We start from the raw sequence: 20,241 nt of genomic DNA on the forward strand, positions 1-20,241 counted from the left end.
GAATGCACAAGGCCCTGGGTTTAATCTCTAGCAACCCCCCTACCAAAAAAAAAAAAAAAAAAGAAAAGAAAAAGAAAGAAGGAAATATGAAAGAAATGATAAAAAAATGGTGATATCTAGGAGCCATAAACGCCTTCACAAGTGTTTTATCAGCTGTGACCAAGACACAAAAATACCCAAATATCAAAGCTGTCAATTTATCTCAAAACAACATCTGCCAGCATATTTTCCCAATTACTGTTGCTGACAGATGAAGTTCACTCTAGCTTTAATTGTAGGTGAAATAAGGAGGAATCCAGTAAACTACTCTTAGCTTGAGTGAGATTTTAGCACTTCCTGAATCCTGCCCCAACCCTGATACACTAGTAATAAGGCCAGAACTACCAATTCCTCCTAGAAAAAGTTTTTGGGTTTTTTTGGTGGGTGTGTGTATGTGTATATTGAATGTTTCAAATTTAACATATTTTGTTTATGTTACTATGTCCCTGATACACTAGTAATAATGCCAGAACTAACAATTGCTCCTAGAAAGTTTTTTTTTGTGTGTTTGGATGTCTGTGTGTGTGGATGTGTGTACTGAATGTCTCAACTTTAACATATTTTATTTTTGTTACTATGTCCTGAAGTACCAATCTCCAGAACAAAAGGTGACTGAGCTTATGTAAATCTCTGTAGATTTCAAACAAATGAATTTACATTCTTTTCCCAGGCTTTTATGAAATATGATACCAAATAGTAGTTCAGAAAAGAGGTTAAAAAACAATGATTCCTGTTTTTTCCAATAAATCTTTACATAATAGTTCTAAATTGGCTACTTCACATAAACTTTCCACAGGAATAAAATGCATCAGTCAAAGAGATTTTCTGTAGCCTGGGCAGTGTTGTTGAAAAGGTTATTGTAATAATCTGAAGGAGCTAGGTGTGGTGGCAAATATACTGGAGGCTAGACAGGCGAGTCAGGATGATTGTGATTTGAAAGACAGCCTTAACAACATAGCAAGGCTATAAGCAACTTAGTGAGATATTAGTGATATATCACCTGTCTCAAAAAGAAAAAGAAGGACTGGGGACATAACTCAGTGGAAAGCACCCCCCGAGCACCAAAGCACACCAAACCAAACAAATATCTGAAAGACATTAGGGACTCCAGAGTATATGTGTGTATGTATAGATAAATTTTTTGTTAAAATATAAAGTTAATAAAGATAGTTTTGAAAAAACTAACATGGTTCTTTTTTTAAAGAGAGACAGAGAGAGAGAGAGAGAGAGAGAGAGAGAATTTTAATATTTATTTATTCATTTTAGTTTTCAGAAGACACAACATCTTTGTTTGTATTTGGTGCTGGAGATCGAACCCAGCACCACACGCATGCCAGGCAAGCACACTACAGCTTGAGCCACATTCCCAGGTCCTACCATGGTTCTTAAGAGCTCAAAATAAAAATGCCATATAATCCACTAATAATAATTTTTTTGAAGCAGGGTATTATTGTGAATATATGTACTCTCAGTAGCTCGGGAGGATGAAACAGGAGGAACTTAAATGCAAGACCAGCCTCAGAAACTTGGCAATAGCTTAAGTGACTCAGTGATATCCTGTATTATTTAAAAAATAGGGATGTAATGATAGACCCAACCTGATCTTTTCTTAAAATTGGGAGCCATCTCGCCACAAATCCATGAAAAGATAATTTAGGCTTTTCTATAAACTACTGCAAATTCTAAATCTGCTTGGAATGCCTGCCCGTGCCTTGAACCCACCCACGCCTGGCTCTCAGACAAGAGAGCAGCCCTCTCTAAAACTTTAATGACACCTCATAAATATTGGCCTTCCCTGGCCAGACAATGACCCTCTCAGAGGCTCAAATGGTCCTAATAAATTCTTATGTTGTGTCCAGCAATAAATGTAAACTACCATTAGTGTGATGCTTGTCAGAGTTCTGTTATCTGTAACCCCCCTTTGTGTAACTTTCTGGCCTATAAAGCTGGGCTGCAGAAAAGCTGGGGTTTCTGTCTTGTTCCCACGGTTTTGGGAGGGAGAGGCAGCCAAGCCGGTCGAAATAATAAGCTTGCTTTAATTTGATTTTAATTGGAGTCAGTAGTCTTTTCTTGTGTCCTGGTCTAACATTTTGGAGGCCCCAGCGAAATGACCCTGCCAGACCAGATCACAAGACCAGACTGCTGGAAATTCTGAAGCCAGCATTCGCTCCAGGGCTCTGGGCTGGAGAGCCACTCTAGGGGGTGCGCACCTTGAGATGTTCCAAGGCCTTGGAGTGAGCCTCAGTCTCTGGAGCACTGCAGTGAACTGCCGCACTAAAAATATTAGCAAGCACCTGGTGGAGGAGGCCTCCATAGGTAAATGGTGCCATTATAACATCTATTATCCAGTTAAGGGAGATCTCTTTTGAAGACCGAGAGGTGGCCTGAAAAGGCTCACATATACTCTTCTCCGGGACAGTAATGAGAAATTGTTCTGAACTCTGTTCTGTTCTGTAGGGAATTCCCCTGGAAGGATAGAGAGGTGCCAACGGGCATGCACGCGCTCCTACCCTGGAGCTTTAGCAAGACGATGCATTGCTCCTCTGTTTTTCTGTTTCAGCACTGGGTTTCTGTTTTCTTGTGTTTTGTTCTGTGTTCTATATGTTTTTTGTTTGTTTGTTTTTGTGCCTTTTGTTGTGTGATTTCTGTGGTAAAAACTTAAGGATATTGGATGTGAAAATGCGTAATAAGGCAAGTAAGTCTGAAACCCCTTTGGACTGTGTTTTAAGGAACTGTGATGAACTTTATCTCCCTTTGTTAAGCAGGATGAGAGAACCCCTAGCTGGCTGCTGGAGCACACCCACTGCAGAGGGCAATGCCTGCTGGGGATCTAAGAACTGAGTATCTCCTAGGTTAACAAGTGAACCTTCTTTAAAACCCCTTGTCCCTCCAAATCAAGGAGTCACAACCTTTGGGCAGAGTCCCTGTGTTTCTTCTTTGTTAGAAAAGCAATAAACCTCCCTTTTTCTTTTTCTCAAAACCCTGTTCTCATTATTAAATTGCCATTAATTGGCTTCAAGGTCAGGAACCAAACTTTCAGTTACAAATGTTGATACCACACCCCCCTGGAAATTTTTCAGAGCTGACTACTGAAGTGTTAGGAGATGGAGCATGCCTGGGGTGGAATGGAACCTGAGGAGCTAATCCTGTAAGTAAAAGGAGGGACTGAGGGACTCCCAGCAGCTGCTGAAGCCCTGTTTCTTTGGGGAATTCCCTCCTTTTTTCCTTGCACTGTAAGGATTATGCCACCTCTGTCTTCTTAAAAAAAATAAAAAAGAAAAAGGGGACACTAAATGCAGTAAAGTCGCCATGGAGACCCTTGATTTTACATTTCTGGTTGCCCCTCTGTGAAAACATCTGGTCCCCTTGTGGGGGCATCTATAGTGCCACTGGTGAAGGAGATTTTTTTCTTATCTGCTCTGTTTTAAAGGTTTCTCTTTGTCAGCCACAGTCTGGAGCTCCTTTCTGTCTGACTGACCTGTGTCTTTGTTTCTGGCCCTTTAAGACATGTGCAATAGTATATTGATATCATAAATTGTTTCTTGGAAATGATCTTTGCTGAATGTGTGTCTAAAAGATGATGTTTAATTGTAACAATCTGGTATCTGAATGGGTTTTTGAAGCATTTTACAATCTTGCAGTTAAAAGTTGGGATTAGGTAATTGTTTAGTTTATGATTTCAGATAATTTATGCCAGAGAACTTAAATACTTAGAATGGAAAACTAAATAACTCTACTTCCAAGTTGGCAAGTTACTTCCAATAATTCAGTTTTTTTCACCAATTTTGAATTGAATAGCCTGGGAAAATGTCACTGTGTACCAGTGCATTAATTTGGAAAAGGATAGTAAATCATAGTATGGAATCTGTTGACAAAACAAGATGTAAAGATATAAAATTTTGTGAATTGTATCTTAAACTTGTATCATTATTTTCAACATCCGAACCTGAAAATTATGACTTATGGTTAAAATGCCTTAGGCCTGACTTGTCTGCTCAGAATAGCAGTTTTTCCTTCCAGACCTCAGCCAGGACTTATGTTGAAATGCAAATGAAAGAAGACTGCAAGCTCAGTATGAGACTGATCTGAGGCCTTAACAAAAAAGGTAAATTGTATGGTATTTACTAAATACTGGCCAGGCATTTTTTCTAGAATTCTTTTTTTTTTCCTCTTAGATTCTGTATTTTTTTGAGCTCATGATTTTGATCGTACAGACATAGGTTAATGTTTTTCTGATCAGTTCTATCTTTGACCAACTGTGGAGTTTTTGAAACGTTGCAATGGAGATTTCACCTGTGAAAAGCTACAAGGCCTTTACTATTGTTATGTGTGCACACTTGTGTTATGTGTTGTATGTCTATATATATACATATGTCTGTATATCATATATATGATATACAAATTAACATATATAAGAAGCGCTCATAAAAACAATGTTTAAAAAGTGGATCCAAAAATTTAAATCATGTGATTTAAATGGTTCAATTTAAATTGAATAAACAGATAAAATAAATGTCTTTAAATTTAAGCTTACATGTTTTTCTAGGTGTTCAAAAAACTCATAAAATATTAAAGTCTATAAATTGTCTAATATGCCTTGGTTCTAGGATTTTTCCTTCAACAACAACAACAAAAAATGGCTAGCACTGTTCAACTCATTTGTCTAATATTTTGGTAAAATAAGTAAATTAAATTTCATATGGGTTTACTCATTCATAAGTACTTTTTTTACATATCTGATTAATTTACTATAGTCTGTATGAGTTTGTTTTTACAATCAGTCATGTGTTAAAGAGACAAAAATTTCTTAAAACATAAGTTTACCCATTACATTGTGTTTATTAAGTTTTTTTATTTTCTAAAGCAAGCAACCATAAAAATTAAACAACTGGTTAAATAAAAACTGTTATTTTAGAGCATCGTATTGTCATTTTTTAAAAGCTAAACTTGGTTAATATAAAAACATCAATGTAATTGTGATGCTATTAATGTGCTCATATCTTCCAGGTATACAAGTCTGTAAGGGAGAAACTTTAAAAGAGCATATATCAAGCTAGTGTTCTGAAGTTGTATGGTAAAAAAAAATATATTGGGGATTTATTTACTTGTTATCAACAAGATATGTAAAGTTTTATGTTACATTTTACATTGGGGAACAATTTACATGTATTTTTAAGTTAATGAGAGCCTAAACTATGTAAAGGTTAAAAACTTTTTTAACCTTTCTTTAAGCCTTTCTTTAATTCATGTTTTAAATGTGATATCATATGGTGTTAGCTAATGTTCATGTGACCTCAAACAATTTATGTAAACTTTGTAAAGTAATATTTAAAAAGCAAATATCAGCTTTAGAACTGGAACACTTACGATTTATAAAGAGCCGGGCCTTAACTGAGTTAAGGTTCTGTGTTCCATCTTACTATATGTGAGAATGACTACAAAAGCAGTAGGCCAGATTTTAGTCCTTTTAAAGTTATGTTCAAAAGCTTTTTTTAATCTGGCAAGACTACTAGGATCTCAAACAGGGGATATAATGTATACCTCAGCCAAAATTCAGGGTAGCTATTAAATGAACTAAATATTTTCACTCTTGTTAATTTTATTTTGTAATTTCCTTATAAGTGATCTAAAGATTCCCTGTTAGTATTTTACAGAAATTTTGCATTAAGAACACAACATGGATTAATTTAAGATAATAAGCCATCACCTAAAAGACAGATAGGATAATACAGATCCCATTTAATAAAAAAGATAAATAATTGTAAAGTTATACACATTAAAGCCCAGTACTCTTAATATAAGGGTGTTAAGATTTATTTGTTGGATGTTTAAGATTAAGTTTTAAAATGTTGAAGCCTTGTGAGGGAATTTCTGTACACTGACATGCTCCAGTTGCTGCAACATTTATTCAGTACTCATGGTCTTTTTTTCTCTCATAGAAGCACCCATCCCCAGATGACTTTACAACCTGTTCTTCCCCAACCAGACTTCAAACCGAACTGACTTCTAAAAGGAAACTCAAGTCCCTCATGGCATGCTTCCTCACATCACCCCCTCTCAGCTCAGAAGAAGCCAAAACAAGTGATGCCCCTTTCTTACAACAATGGAGCCAAAAATAAATAGACTGTCAATATAAGTAATTAATTAAGTCAGATCAAATCAGGGAGACCAGTTTTGGGTGAGTTTAAAAATTTTTGGAGACTGTTACCTGAGGAATTAAAATTCTCTCAGTGCTCTTCCCCTACCCTATCAAATATTTGAAAGGAATACATAAAAAGGGGGGGGAGTGATAGACCCAACCTGATTTTTTCTTAAAATTGGGAGCCATCTTGCGACAAAGCCATGAAAAGATAATTTCAGCTTTACAATAAATTACTGCAAATTCTGAACCTGCTTGGAATGCCTGCCTGTGCCTTGAGCTCACCCATGCCTGGCTCTCTGACCAGATTGCAGCCCTCTCTGAAACTTCATTGATGCCTCACAAATCTTGGCCTTCCCTGGCCAGATAACGACCTTCTCTGAGGCTCTAATGACCGTCCTAAATTCTGATGTTGGAGTAAGCAATAATGTAAACTACCATTAGTGTTATGCTCCTCAGAGTTTTGTTATCTGTAACATCCCTTTTTGTAACTTTCTGGGCTATAATCCTGGGATGCAAGAAAGCTTCGGGTCTGTCTTGTTCCTGCAGTTTTGGGTGGGAGAGGCAGCCCGGCTGGTTGAAATAATAAGCTTGATTTAATTTAATTTGAATTGGAGTCAGTGGTCTTTTCTTGTGTCCTGGTGTAACACCACCAGACACTGAAAACAATTATGATGAGTTCCTGGCCACAAATTTCAGTTCCTGACATTGCCAGTCTCAGTGGCTTAAAACAGCCTCCCTACCCAGTCTCAAAATAAGAACACACACTTGCCATTTCCTGGCTTTCAGTATGCTTAGTGTCCCTGCTGTAGTTTTTTCAGCTCCTGTGTAGCAGAGAAGGCTGGAGCTCCAGATCTACAACAGAAAACATAGAAATGGATTAAAAGAATGGCAGGCTCCAGAAACACAAGGAGAGGAGAATGTGAAAGCCCACCCATCATCACTGGCTCTGTGTTGATTGGACTGTTCTCACCTAAGAGAGAGATTGGAAAGGGCTTCAGGCACTTCCTCCAAACTGAGGCTAGTAGGTTTACTGTTTGAGTGACAGTAAATTGCATTCAGACCAGAATCAAAGTCACAAAGACTGATTCTTGGTTGCTTTATTTGTTGATAAAGGACTCGGGATCAACCATGTGCTGTGGTGCATGACTGTAATCCCAGCAGCTTGACAGGCTGAGGAAGGAGGATTGTGAATTCAAAGCCAGCCTAAGCAATAATAAAGCAATAAGAAACTCAGTGAGACACTGTCTCTAAATATAATACAAATAGGGCTGGGGATGTGGCTCAGTGGTCATGTGCCCCTGAATTCAATTCCCAGTAGGAAAAAAAAAAAAAAAAAACAATGGGGATCATATCAAGAGGTACTCAAAACAGAGCCCCATGACAACAGATGAATGCATTCATGGATGGATAGACACAGAGATAGAGTGTTGGGACAGGGTCTCATATTCTCCTGTGATGGCTTTATTTTTTTAATTTGCTGTGAATTGCACTAAGTGCTCAGGACCAAATTATGTCATGGCAGAGTGTCCTCCAAATACATGGATCCAGCACTGAGAGAAGTGCATTTGTCATGTATATAAGGATAAATCAGTTCATGAATACATATGTGTATATTTTTATAAAAAAGAAATATTACAATTACTTTAAATTTTCATTAATATTCATGTTCTCTGGTCTTATGAGAAAACAGCTTGAGATTTCAACTCATTATTAATTCCCTGAGGCAATAATATCCCCACTCCTTTATAAATTAGGAGACACAGTAAAATGCTAAAGTTTCTAGTATTAACATTAATAAAGAAAAAGAAGTGCAGTGGGCCAGGTCTATAGATCTGTCAGTATCCCAGACCCTAGAGTATAAGTAACTAAATAATAATTATGATTGGAGACTAATCATAGGATTTTGTCTTTTTTTTTTCTTTTGGTATGGGGTACTATGAGAATATTGGCACAAATCACAGGCATTTATGTCTCTCTCTGTATATATATATATATATATATATATATATATATATATATATATATATATATATATTATTTTCATAACTTAATACATCCCATCAACAGAGTCAACTTTAGATTTAAATGAAGAAAAAGTAAATCACTATTGCCAAGGTCAAGCCCCAGTAAAGATCAAGGGATCCTGAGGGACGAGTGGTGTCTGGTGCTGAAGGATAAGTAGCGTCCATGAGACAGGATGATGGTTTCAAGTTATGAGCAGCCTTCAGAAGGATCTGCTGCCCCTAGAGGGCCTTTATTATTTTTTTGTTTGTTTGTTTTACAGGTTTTTTTTTCCTTTTGGTAGTTAATGGATAGCATCAAAATTTCTTTGGTTTACATAACTTTCAAGAGTTACAATCTTGTCAAACATATGTTAATTATCAAAGATATTAAGCACATTATGTAAAATTTTTCCTGTAACTTTGCCAATCATGATTAGTCTTTTACATTTTCACCTCAGTCTCTAGGGGCTCAAATACAAAACTTGACTACCTGTCTCTTGACCTATTATTATCTTTTAACTTTAAATCATACCTATAATTATTCCATTGACCTTTAAATTTAAAATATACTTATAATTATTGGTAAGCTTTCTTACTCCTAAAGTTCCAATAAATAACACTAAAACAGTGAAAGCCTATTTTTTAGAAGCCTACTACTCTGAACTGTCTCAAAAATATATCTATATTAATTTTACATTTTTTTGTTTTTAATTTCCAACTAATTTCCTTTGTTCATATGACCTATTTAACCACTTTCTTAAAAGAGTTTCTTTGATCATTGTTCAAAGTATACCAATCCTCATGTCTTTGTGATCTTTAATTAAAAGGCAGGCTCTGCACCTCAAACCATTTGTCATTTTTATTAACTATTTTTTTCCTATTTTCTTTTTTTTAATTTATTTTTTACTTTTCAGTGGACACAACATCTTTATTTGTATGTGGTGCTGTGAATCGAACCCAGGCCGCACGCATGCCAGGTGAGCGCGCTACCACTTGAACCACATCTCCAGCCCTTGTTTCCTATTTTCATCATGAATTCCTGTGTAAAGTAAGAGAGTATGTTAGTTGGAGGAATATATGTCACAAAAGTGTGACTTTAGGATTGGGGGCTTAGAGTAAATTGTTAATTTTTTCTCAGGAAACTTGATTTGAAATATTTTCCCCATAAACTTCTTGAGAAATAAAACTATTTTGTGTCCTCAGAGATATTGAAACACATCTCAGGGCATGTCTTAATTGTACCCTTAGTCTCATTCTGGGAGTTTTCCTGCAATCTCAAGTAACACATACTTTTATTATTGATTGATGTATACCCTTTTATTTATATCATGAGTATCATAAACAAAGCACTTAGCATTCCTTATGGTTCCAGATTCCATATGGTTCTGCTCTGCCCCAGCAACCCGGAGTGTGACTGTGTCAGTGGGTTCAGGAACACTTCACTACACACACTCTCTATAAGTCACCATATGACTTCATATGACTTCTGTGAACCTTGTGATTGAATCTTGGCACCCAGTCTATAGTATTGGAATAGTTATGTATCACTGGATATTAAGTCATTGTATAACTTATCGGCACATTTGAACCCTGAGCCAAATCCCCATCCCTATTTTATATTTTATTTAAAAAAAGAGTCTCACTAAGTTTCTTAGCACCTGATGTTCACTGAAGCTGGAATTGAACTCATGATCCTCCTGCTTCAGCCTGACAAAATACTGGGAATGATTTCAGTGTGCACCACTGCACTCGGTTCTGTTCACATATTTAATGCCAGCATTCCCTCTCTGCATTGTCAACTATTTTATTTTTTCTATTCAACATTCCAAATGAATGCAGTATTTCTAATTTTTTGAAAAGAACTTCATTGCAGTTTAAAGATTTTGCTTTCTCCTTGTGAGCATTTTACATGAGAGAAAAGAAGACAAGTAACTTGAAAATTTAAAAAATAAAAACAATGTCTGTCTCCTCCCTCTGTCTTCCCAGGCACATTCACCTTATCAAAATGTCTGATTTAAAATTTTTCTTTTATTAAGTTTCTGTGTGATGCATCCTCATTCTAACCTCCCATATTGTGTTAAATGGGGGTTTCATAACTGCCTGATAAAATTGTGAAGAGATATCATATCTAAAGTCTGTTGAAGTTTCTAATGAATATCGTTCTTTTTTTTTTTTCTTCTAGAGAGCAGTATAAAGTATGAAGTTAAGGCACTTAAGGAGGACTCTGAGAGCCCTTCAGATGTCAGTGATCTTTTAGTTATACAGGGCTGGGAACCTCTGGGAAACTGAGATACTGTGAAGACCATGCCCCTTAAAATGCAGATTTTTTTTTTCAATGAAGACATAAAGTTCTCAAACTTATCGATCAGAGTAGCAACCAATTAGTTTATTAGAAGTGATGTGAAAGAGGAAAAAGATGACACTCTGAAGAGAGAGAATTTTCTGTCTGAAAAGAGAACATGTCTCTCTTGCAGGCTCTCTTGCATTCCAGTTTTCTTGGAGATCTAAACAGAGATTCCAAAGGGTCCTTCCCAGGTACAGTTCTTGATTTTGTACTGATAGTTGGAATAACATAAAACTCTCAAGTATTCACTGCCATGACAACTTTAGGTTAATTAGATTCATGCTCACCATTTCTAAAGTAACTCATAAGCAAAATTGTTGCAGATTTTTTGGTTATTAAGAATTACCGTTGTTTCTCTGATTTTCAGAATCTGGTCTTTAGCACAGGCACAAAATTCTCCTGTTTAGAGTAACATAGGTTGCTCTTATAAACATTATTTTGAAACTGCATTTCTCCTGCAGATAACAGTTTGTTAAGGAATGTGACATATTCTGTCCAGCTAAGCCAGAAAGGATGCAAGTAAATTGCTTCATAGAAAATAAAGAATGGGGTCAGTATGTTGGTCCTATTCATTTCTTTCTTTATTTGTTTGTTTGATTATGGTATTGTGTGTTGAATCCAGAGCTAGCCTACCACTGAGCTACATCGCCAGCCCTATATTTATATTTTATTTAGAGACAAGGTCTCACTGATTTTGTTAGTGTCTCTTGGAGAACTTACTAAGACTCGCTCTAAGTTCATAATTTTCCTGCCTCACCCTCCCAAGCTACTAAAAATACAGGCATGTGGCACCATTACCAACCTACCATTTATCTAAAAAAAGTACTTTATTTTTTTTACCAGGTTCTGTAAATAATACTATAATGAAAATAGACATGCAGTGGTTCTATGATGTAATAACTCCAGTATTTTTTTAGATTCATACCCAGAATAACATCTAGTGGAACATAAGCCTTTTTTTTATTTTAAATTTCTGAAGAACCTTAATACCATTTTCAAAAATAGCTTTATTCTATTGATATTCTCACCAATATTTTTTTCAACTGAGTCTTTTTATATGATGCTTGCATGCTCTGGAGTACCTATTATCTTTCAGATTTTTATATTTTCGTTCTTAATATTTTTTTTACGTGTTGTTAGTCATAGATAGACAAATTACTTTTATTTTATTTATTCATTTTTATGTGGTACTGATTCTTAAATATAGTGCCGCTGATGTGCTGTGAAAGCACTCTACAACTAAGCCAGAACTCTATCCTCAGTCTTTGAGATTTTAAGCATAGGCATTCTGACAACACTGCACAAAGTGCAGGATATTTTTTATTTTACTGATACTTTAAATTACTGATGCAAGTGTGTTATATTCCAGGATTTCAAGTAGCCAGAGGAAGAGTGTCCTGTAAATATTTTCTGTGATGAAATGAAACAAGAATCCACGATTTTTAAACTTTGTTAACACTTCTGCTGAAAATTTTTGTCTTTGGAAGTGTTACAAACAATGCAAATCCAATGGCTTGAAATATATCAAGATTTGCCCATGCTCGTCTCTATTGCTTTTAGCAATTGAAAGTTTAAGATACACTCCCTTGAACAGAAGTTGCTAATGTTAGATATTCAGTGCATGGAGAAACTTATTCTGAAAACCTACTGTTAGGCCTGGAATTATTAGTGGTGTAAACAAGGGTAGGTCAGGTCTCAGAAAGTGCTCAAATCTTACTGAGTCTATCAGGAGATTGATTAATTTTACCCTTTTGTACCCTTTATTGAATCAAGAGTGAAGTAATTCTTCCAACAAGAGAAGTTAGTAAAACCACTGGTAAATCTCCTTTTGGGACTAACTGACACCTTTGAGATGTAATTTTTCTGCCCTGACTTCAGGTTGTGAAACAAATCAAAAGACTTACTTGGTCATAGAAGAAAACCACTTTGTAATTTTCACACTTACATTTTACTCCTTCTTTAACCAGTGGATAAGTTAAGATAAAAATTACAGAAAATTTTAAAGTCAGTTTATATATTATCTCAATCTCCCCTTATTTAAGATGCCTTCAAACTTGTAGGAATATTTCTCAAATATGTGGCACTTCAGTAAACAACTCAAATGCCCACGTGTACCCTAGCTTTTTCTACTCATTTGATTGTACATATTCTTTCACTTGTCCAATGTATGTAAATCTCATAACTCATTTATGACTTTGTCAAAGTAACACACATAACATGAGTAAATGTGTATTAATATATTAGTAAAGAAGGGGTGGGTTAAAAGCCTTCTATTTTGCTATATTTCTGTTATGGTCCAGCTGTGACGTCTTCCCCAAAAGCTCATATGTGAAACAATGCAGGAAGGTTTGGAGGAGAAATGATTGGGTCATAGCTTTAAAGTCCTCAGTGAATTAATCCCTGAATGAATTAACTATGTGGTAACTGAATTGATAGTGTATGGCTGAAAAAAGTGAGAATTGGGGATAGAGCTTTGGAATCTAAATTTATATATTCTCCCCAAAATGAATCTGTCTCTTTACTGTTATCACTATGTCAGTTGATTCCCTCTACCACACCCTTTTGCCATAATGTTCTGCCTCACCTTGAGCCCTGAGAAATGGAGCAGTATTCTATAGGCTAAGACTTTTGAAACCCTAACCCTGTAAATAAACGTTTATTCCTCTACAATTTCTCTGGTCAATTTGTTAGTCACATTGTTGAAAATGGCAACTAAAACAACTTCTAACTTGATCTCTCCTTAATATCTGCTCTTTGTGATGATTTTGAACCCAGTACCTTACAGATTCTGCAAACAAACGCTCAGGAAAATGTGACCTATCTAACTTTAGATTGTATTGTATTATCCATTTACTTCTAGCCTTATTTTTGATATGGATAGGCTTAGACCATTTTATTTATCTTAAAAATACAAGAAATTACATGCATATGAATTCATCTTTGTGTTTGGTTCATACTATGACTCCTTGGATTTCAGTATTGTATTATACATTCATTATATACATCAGTTTCTCTTAATGATACAAATAGTTCATTTGATTCTCTGAAGCATAGGTTTTGGAGGTATTTCATAAATACTTTTTATTCCATGTAATTTTTTTTCAGTCTCTTTCTTTTAATAGAGAAGCATGCTGAAATTTCTTTGTTAATGTTTTTATTTTTCGTAGTTGTAATCATAATAACTTTATTTTATCTATTTACTTTTAGGTGATGCTGATGATTGAACCCAGTGCCTCACATGTGCTAGGTAAGCACTCTACCATAACCCCAGTCCTACATGCTAAAATATTGATGAAAATGTTACAGATTTCATTCAAGGAAAATTGTTCTCTTTGTAGTGATGTGTAGTATCTAAACACATGTGTGTAATTGTTTTTTTTTAATGTCCTAATTCACGTTTTATTTACCAGAAAATTCTGCATATTTACCTTTAAAATGTATATGCAATGTGTGAAGTAGTATCAAAATGTTACCTTTATATAATACTGATGTGGTGTTTTTTACTGTTTGTTAGGCTCAATGTAGTGTGGCAAAAAATGTGTCTTGACAGTAGAAACCACTTTACTCACACTTTATTATTTTTACGTTTCTTATGTGCACATTATATTTTCTTTCACCTTACAGATTTCAACTGTATGGACCATGCAGCTCTTCTTTTATATATTATTATGGTTTTTAAGAGCAGTCATATTTATAAGTTAATGTTACTGGTGGGGAAGTGTCATGTCCTTCAATAGGCACACATTTTTTTACAAAAAGATAGCCACTTATAATTAATCTGTAGTTCATGAGAACTTTTCACTCCACATCTTCATGAATACTGTTTAATTTTATGTATTTGGTTATATTTTATTTTTTATGAGTACTGAACCCTTAGATATCACCTCTATAAAAGAATATTCAAGTTATTTGACTGTTCTTCTCATGATGTCCTTGCCTTTTTCTTCCTGAATGTATTTTTCATGCATCAGGCAATTCATCTTACCTGTTACTTTGTACCATTTAATGGTATAACTTCATTTATTGATTATTTTAATGCCCAATTTATTAATTTGTTTAACATTTTGTTTTGTGAAACTTTGAAAAGAAATAAGTTTCCCATTGCTGTGTGCTTCTTATGACTGAAATCAAGGGTGCCTTTCCATTCAAAACTAGACTCTAGTCTTAATATTATATGAGACAGAGTCTCAATAAGTTGTTAATCATCTCTGTGAAATTTCTTTTATTATTATTATTATTATTGTTGTTATTATTTATATGAGGCAGTGGAATGCATTATAATTTTTATTACACATGTAGGGCACATGCTTTATGTCTCTTGCTGTATACAAAATATATTCACATCAATTTGTGTCTTCATAAATGTACTTTAGAGAATGGTTTTCATCAGATTCCACCATAATTGCAAATCCTCTGCCACCTCTCTTCTCCCCTACCCTGCTACCCTATCTAAAGTTTGTCTATCCCTCTCATGTCCCTCCCTACACCACTATGAATCAGTCCCTTTGTATTAAAGAAAACATTCAGCATTTGTTTTGGGGGGATTGGTTTTGTCATAACTTCTTAAGCAGTTGATACTATGAGCAATACCAACACATTCACAATAAAACTTACTTTTTCTTATAGTAACTATTGAAGGTTTTATAATTACATATTGACTATCTTTGAAAGACTTATTATGTTGCACTAAGCAAGATTAAAATCACTTTGTGTGTGTGTGTGTGTGTGTGTGTGTGTGTGTGTGACACAGATACCCCATAGATATGAAACTTTATTTAGAAAAGATGGCAATTTTCTACTCCTCAGCAGTGGAAACTTTCATTTTTCATTGTCTAATTGTAAAGATTTTTTTTTTAAAGATTCTGTTTTAGGGATAGGATTATGGCTCAATAGTAGGGTGCTCACTTAGTACATGAGAGGCATTGGGTTTGATCCTCAGCACCACATTAAAATAAAATAATAATAATTAAAAAATGATATTGTGTCCACTAACAAATAAAAAATATTAAAATTCTCTTTTTGGTACACTGATCTCTCTAAGTTTATAACATACAATAATGTGTTGCATAGTGATCTTTTAGTCAGTGATGGAATTTATATACAACAACAGCTACAATATATAGCCTAAGATTGTAGTAGTATACAATCTAAATGTCAGTATACAGTATGATATTTGCAACAATGGCAAAGTCATTTTGAGTGCATTTCTTAGAGTGTATGCCTGTCTTTTAATGAGGCATTTTTATACACATACTGGACATTACAAGAACTGATATAATTTTTGTATGACTGTTATATCTCAGATTTACCAAAGCATGCATGAAATTTTATTTGTCTATCAAAGATCAAGAATTTGACACCACTGACACATTAATGGCCATTACTGGAGATTAGTTTATTTTGAATATTATATTATTGTTGTTGTTGTTACTATTATTATTATATGGTATTGAACTCAAGGGCACTGAACTCCTGAGCAACATTGCCAGCCTTCATTTGCATTTTATTTAGATATAGGCTTTCAGTGAGTTGCTTAGCGCCTCCCTTTTGCTGAGGCTGAGTTTCAAATTATGATCCTTCTGCCTCTCCTACCTTGTTAGTTTCACAAGATTCTTACCTGCTTTTTTCTTTGACATCACATGTCTGCTATCCTCTCATGCTGTTCATTGCTGGATTCAGCAGTTTTAGATATTCTCCTTTTCACATTTTGACACCATTGTTGGCAGATCCAAGATCTTTAATTAGATAGTCCTTAATACACAGTTTCTCATTTTGACTCCTTGGTGTTCATGCTCATGAAGAACTTGAAAAGTGTTCAACAGATATCTATAAATGGTATAAAATGTGAAGAAAAAAATCTATAAAAAAAGTTAAAACATACTGACATTTATCTTTGGATAAATAATAAATTGTGAATTAAGGTAGCACCAGCACTGTCTTATGGAGAAAAGTAAGCATATTCCAAGAAAGATAAGAAAAAAATAATGAGAGAAACTATAGAATAAAAATACATTTTTACTTTGAGAAATTGATTTTTGAGAACTTTCCAGCTAAATCTGGCAGATAATTTTATAGTGGTAAGAGACACCCATGAAATTGATGCCTCACAAGTATCTAAACAACCTCATGGTAAGGAAACCTTTGACAGTAATACCTATAAAGCATGAGAATGAATCAAAGAAGGGTGATAAATACTCCTCTGTAAAAGTGCTTATAAAACATAATTTTTCATTGAATCCTAATGTAAAGGATTATTTGTGTGCATAGTGACTAGACAGTACTTTTTTCAGATGTACAAAAAGGGTAACATGCTGATTAAAGTCACATCTTCTAGCTAGAATCATATGGAAGAGAACATAATTAATTTATAGAAAGAATGCTGTTTTATTTTTGGTCCTATTATTTATTTATATTTGAACTTAATCTTCCACTAATGTGATATGTAACTCAAAATACTACAGTTATTTCTCTGAGTCCCTCATTTCTTGACTACAGAATGCCAAAATTTAGATTATGCCATTTCTTATATTCTTTATACAAGAAATCAGAGGGCTAAAGGTTACTTTAACTATATTTGGAGTTGGGGTTTTGGCTCAGAGAAAGAGCACTCACCTAGCATGTATGAGGAATGCAGTTCAATGTTCAGCTCCCTACAAAAATAAATAAATAAATAAATAAATAAATAAATAAATGTATTTTGTCCACCTACAACTAAATAATAAATGTTAAAAATTACTGACTGATCTTTACTCAGACAATAATATTTTAACTTTACGTCTTTTATAAACAATTCCATGAAGGGGCTGGGGTTGTGGCTTAGAGGAATATCACTCACGTAGCATATGTGAGGAAATGGGTTTGATTTTTTGCACTACATATAAATAAATAAAATTCTCTATAAAAAACTCCATGACACAAATCAAAAGAAAATGAGACTATTTATTTATTAACAAATATTTAATAACACTGACTTCTCAGGAGAGTTTTGGTTTACACTTAGACCAGCACAAAAAAATTCCAGAGTTCTGTAAGAATTATGATTCTTTGTCTTACAAAAGTAGAGGATATATTTCAATCAGTGTATATACTTTTTGTTAGCTTAAAAAATAACTTTTTACTATGTAATTATATACTATTCTTAACAGTCATGAATTTTTGGTGGTTGTGCCAAGATTAAATTATAAATAATGAATTCTACATTGAAAAAAATTCTAAGGTAGTATTTGTTTTAAAAAATTGGTAAACTGGGTAGTCATGGTGGTGCATGCCTGCAATCTCAGTGGCTTTGGAGCTAAAACAGGAGGATCACAAGTTCAAAGCAAGCATCAGCAATGGCAAGACACTGTGCAACTCATTGAAACTGTCATAAATGGAATACAAAATAGTGCTCAGAATGTGACTCTGAGTTTAATCTCTATGACCCACCCCCCGCCCAAAATTGCTAAAATCCCAGGAGCATGCCTGTCATACCACCGGCTTGAGAGGCAAAGGGAAGAGGAGTATTTAAAAAAAAAAAAAACAGGCTTAGAAACGTAGCAAAACCCCACGCAACTTTGTGATAACCCTTTCTGAAAATTAAAATAAATAATTAAATAAAATTTTGGGGATGTGACCCGGTGGTAAAGTGTCCCTGTGTTCAATCCATAAATTCTCCAAATGGTAAACTAACTATCATGCAAATGAAAACAACAAAATATATTTATATTTTTAAAAATCATTTAGTTAATACATACATTCCATTTTCAGATGCCACACACAAGCAACCAGATATCTAAAAACAGGTTTTATATTAAAGTTATGAAACTTGCAAATGTCTCTCAAAACTAGATCAAGACTTCTCAGCAGACTAGACACTTTCTATTGAGCTGCTTGTGCTATCACTTGGATGTTTCTTAACTAAACTTTTCCTAGATAAAAAAAAACTGCAAAAAAACATTTGAAACGAACAGGGATATCCTCCATGCAAGCCTCATAGATATGCACACATATATGTCTTGATATTATATACCTCTTTTTGCCACTTCATAAATTATAACATTTTAGTGACAAATTGAATGGAAGAAACACTTTATAATCATATGTCATGGGTGTGCTGTATTTGGTCCTGTAAGGAACAAGTTTTATCTGTTAAAAAATTAGGGTTACTACTCTCTGAACAGAAGGATAAGAACTGTCATGAAATTCAGACATTTCAATGATTCACTGAAGACAATTTATTTATTTATTTATTTTAGGTAACAAGTTTTTTCATTTCTAACCAATAATCTGGACATGTCTCAACTTTTTTAAATCTCTTTTTGTTAGACTTTTAATCATGTAATAACATGAGACAGCGATTATGTCACAAAGAATGATAAATATATCATGGCAATCCCCATTTCAAAACCGTACAATGGTATCACCATTCAGATATCTGTGACTTGTGAATTTTTACTGTAGAAATTATAATTGTTTTACTGTAGGGGACTGAGCATTCAAAACTAATAGTCACATTTTAAACAAATCCATAAAATTAAAAATTATTATTAACTTTTATTAGGAATTTTGATTTGATATGCTCTAATATTATTATTTGAGCATAGTGATTAATTTTCTTGATAGTTGAATAATAATAATTAATTTTATTGTTTTAAAATTTGAATACATTTACCAAGTTCAAATACATTATTTCATTCACATTTTAACATATTAAGTATGAGCAACTATGGTTGCAAGAGTTTTTTGTTTGTTTGTTTGTTTGTTAGTTTTTGTGTTGTTGTTGTTGTTGTTTTTCAGAAAAGCCTTTAAATGAAAAAAAAATAACTGAATTGGCAATTTCAGGTGGATTTCCCAATTTTGCACAACAGAATTAATTAAAGCACTGGGTGATGGTCACTGCACCCAGACATCATTTTCAATATAGACCTAGAACCTTATCAGGAGAGCATGTCAAGATTTACAACATCAAACAAGGGTTAGATATAAACATAGATATTAGGCCAGGGTAAAGAGCTCATGAATTACATCTTGGAGCATTTCAAGTAAAACATCTGAACATATACTTTAAAATTTAAATGAATACATAAATTAAGACTGAAATATTTCACAAGAATTTTATAACTGAAATATTAGATCATTATTTCATGCAGAGCAACTTGTAAATTACAGAGCAGACATCAATTGTAAATGATCCAAATTCTAATGAAAGTTAAACGATAAACCTTGTTCTAAAACATAAGCATTGCAAATCTAAAAATAAAAAATTCTCAGAAATTTGAATTATTATGAGAGGTATGAGAGGTGACATGATGCTGCATATGGAAAATTCTACAACAGACCTATGTGACGTGGTCACAGTCAAAACACAGGTGCATTAAATTATTTTATGAAATTACCTTCACACCATGTATAAAAACTATTGGAAAATTATAAATTTTTGAAAATTACAATGCCATCCACAAGATATTTCTGTCTCTCTGACTCTAAAATAAAGTTATTATATCTAAATCTCTTTGAATATTCTCATTTGAAGCATTTGGATAAAAAATATTGAATTCTAACAAGTGAGGACTTAATGACACTAATGAAACACTCAGAACATGGGTAAGTATCAAAATAATTACACTAAATTAAATAAGTTAGACACCAAAACGGTATTGAGTAGTTTGATTTATCTAAGTTCTTGATGATATGAATTTAAGGTACAAAAACAGCAGCAGAAGAAATATTCCTGA

The sequence above is a fragment of the Callospermophilus lateralis genome, unplaced genomic scaffold (assembly GCF_048772815.1).
Source record: "Callospermophilus lateralis isolate mCalLat2 unplaced genomic scaffold, mCalLat2.hap1 Scaffold_1144, whole genome shotgun sequence".
Taxonomy (NCBI): Eukaryota; Metazoa; Chordata; class Mammalia; order Rodentia; family Sciuridae; genus Callospermophilus; species Callospermophilus lateralis.